The 2519-nt window shown below is 33.8% G+C and overlaps 1 protein-coding gene across 1 annotated transcript in view; it reads right to left on the reverse strand.

Moving 5' to 3' along the window:
* The window catches only part of LOC106477283, a 60107-nt gene that overhangs the window by 56973 nt on the left and 615 nt on the right, over nt 1–2519 (reverse strand). The window lies entirely within an intron of this gene.

Below are 2519 nucleotides of genomic sequence, written 5' to 3' on the forward strand. Positions count from 1 at the left end.
GGTATCGAAACCAGTTTTCTAGCTTTGTAAGTCCGCAGACATACCGTTGTGCCACTGGGGGCAATTTCGCTCGGCAGAATATTCATATACAAGCTCTGACAGGACTTCCCAGAATGCCACATCACACACGTCAGAATTGTTATTACTATTTATTAAGTCTCATTATCAGGTAATTCTATTTCTACATATGTCATGTGAGCTTAATTTTGAGGGAAATGATCAGACTTATCTTGTGCACTGTTCATATAGAGAGACTAGTCACACCCGCATGAATCCTGATCATGAGTGACTGCCTAAATGTAGAATTTTAGATTTAACTTAGTCCACGGTTAAGTACATTCTGTTTGTCTTAAAACGTATAATTAAGCCCCTGTACCAAATTAAAACAAAGTAATTACTTCAATAAAGATATATTTATTTTTCTAAATTAAGAAAGGATACAGCTTTAATACCTGTACTTCTATATCTCAATATTTTACTTAATATAATGATATTTTTTATGCTTACTGCACCTTTTTTCCCTCGGTGGCTTTAAAGGAAGCTGGAATAAAGTTAAAATTTTGGGTTGGATACCCGCAATTGGCAGAACGCAGATAGTTCATTGTGTAGCTTTGTGCATAAAAACAGTCTTGTTTGTATCTTCATCATATATCTTCCAAATTCACACATCCAGTTCACGTTCAAAAGAATAAAAACAAAATTACGTCACCTTAATAATTCAGTTCCACCTATCATCACAAAAAAATATTGCTACAAATTGCTTGTATATCTTAATCCTACACTCTGTTATTTTGAAAATCATTAAATCTGGATCGCTACTGCTTCTTTAGTAAAAGATCTTAAACTCGATAAAAAGCTCAAAATAGAAGACTTTAACAGCTTCAAGGTTATTATTTGATTAAACCAAAACTGGGTCATTAGAAAAACATCATCACACACAAATTGCCCTGCATGGTCAGGTGGTTAGGGCGCTCAACTCCCAATCTGCAGGTCGCGGGTTCGAATCCCTGTCCCACCAAATATGCTCGCCCTTTCAGCCGCGGGGGCGCTATAATGTGACGGTCAATCCCACTATTCGTTGGTAAAAGAGTTGCCCAAGAGTTGGCGGTGGGTGGTGATGACTAGCTGCCTCCCCTCTAGTCTTACACTGCTAAATTAGGGACGGCTATCGCAGATAGCCCTCGTTTAGCTTTGCGCGAAATTCAAAACAAACAAACACACACAAATAATGTAAGAAAACAGATCTTGGAATTTCTAAACCACAAATAATTCAATAGCTACTCATGTATCTGACTGTACACTCTATTCATCTTAGTCTTAATCATTGAATGGTGAGGTTAAGTAAACAGAAATGTGACCACGAATAAAATGTTTTATCAGGCAGTCAGTGATGAAATTAAGTGTACAGGAATGTAACCATGAATACATATCTTAGCATCATGTAGAAAGTAAACGATGAGGTTAAATGAACAGATATGTAACCATGAACAAACAGAATTTATCAAGAGGAAGTAAACTGTGTGTCGGGCAGTAAATGATGAGGTAAAATTAACGTAAATATAACCATGAATAAAACATTTTAACCTCGTGAGGTCAAGCAAACATAAATATAACCATAGATAAAACATTTTGTCATTAGGCGGTAAAGTATTAGGTGAAAGAGATTCGAGAAATGTGGATTAAAGAATTTAAAAAAATTGAAATGAGTTTGAATGCTGTTACAGTGTCGCTTCAAAGTTAATGCAACATAATGAGTCAGATTTGTAAATTCTGTAATTGTAAGCGAACATATTTGAGTCATATGTATTGGATATGGGAATAGTGAGGTGAAGCAAAACATTTAAAACTGATGTCTTCATTTTGTCAAATGCAAATCAGAGGGAGAAGTGTTTTTTTTTTTAATGTACTAGCTATGTTACAAGTGGTGCAGTGAGGATTTCATATTTAAAAACAGTGAGGGTATGTTTTTGTTTTTTTTTGTAATGGTTTCCCAAAGTGATGTTGTTTCTAATGATTTTACTCATCTTCTATTGAAGTTTGATTTTTATTCTTAATAAACACCCAAAACTATATATATATTTTTAATGTAAGTAAAATGCATGTCTCTACTATAAAAAAGTATGTTCCCAGAAGGTATTATTTGGACCTACATTTTTGTTATGGCCTAAAACAATACAAATGAATCTGTGAAGAATGAATACTATTGTAAGCTATATATATTTAATATTTTCATGTAGATATTTGATTGCTCGAAAAAAGGATGACACCAGATTTAGGTAGTAATAAGAGCGCAATATAAATACCAGATTGAGTGAGTTATTTAGTTCAATGCAAGTGAGACGTACATTCGTTTATAATTTCCTGTTGAAAACCTACTCAACAATAGAACACGTCACAACAATATACTACTTGTCATATCAATAGTTTAACACGTTTGTATTCCTCCAACGGTTTCTGTAGAAATAATTACATTTCATACAGATTAGCACTAAAAATAAAACTGGTCATAAGGGTTTGTA

This window comes from Limulus polyphemus, unplaced genomic scaffold (genome assembly GCF_000517525.1).
Source record: "Limulus polyphemus unplaced genomic scaffold, Limulus_polyphemus-2.1.2 Scaffold164, whole genome shotgun sequence".
NCBI lineage: Eukaryota > Metazoa > Arthropoda > Merostomata > Xiphosura > Limulidae > Limulus > Limulus polyphemus.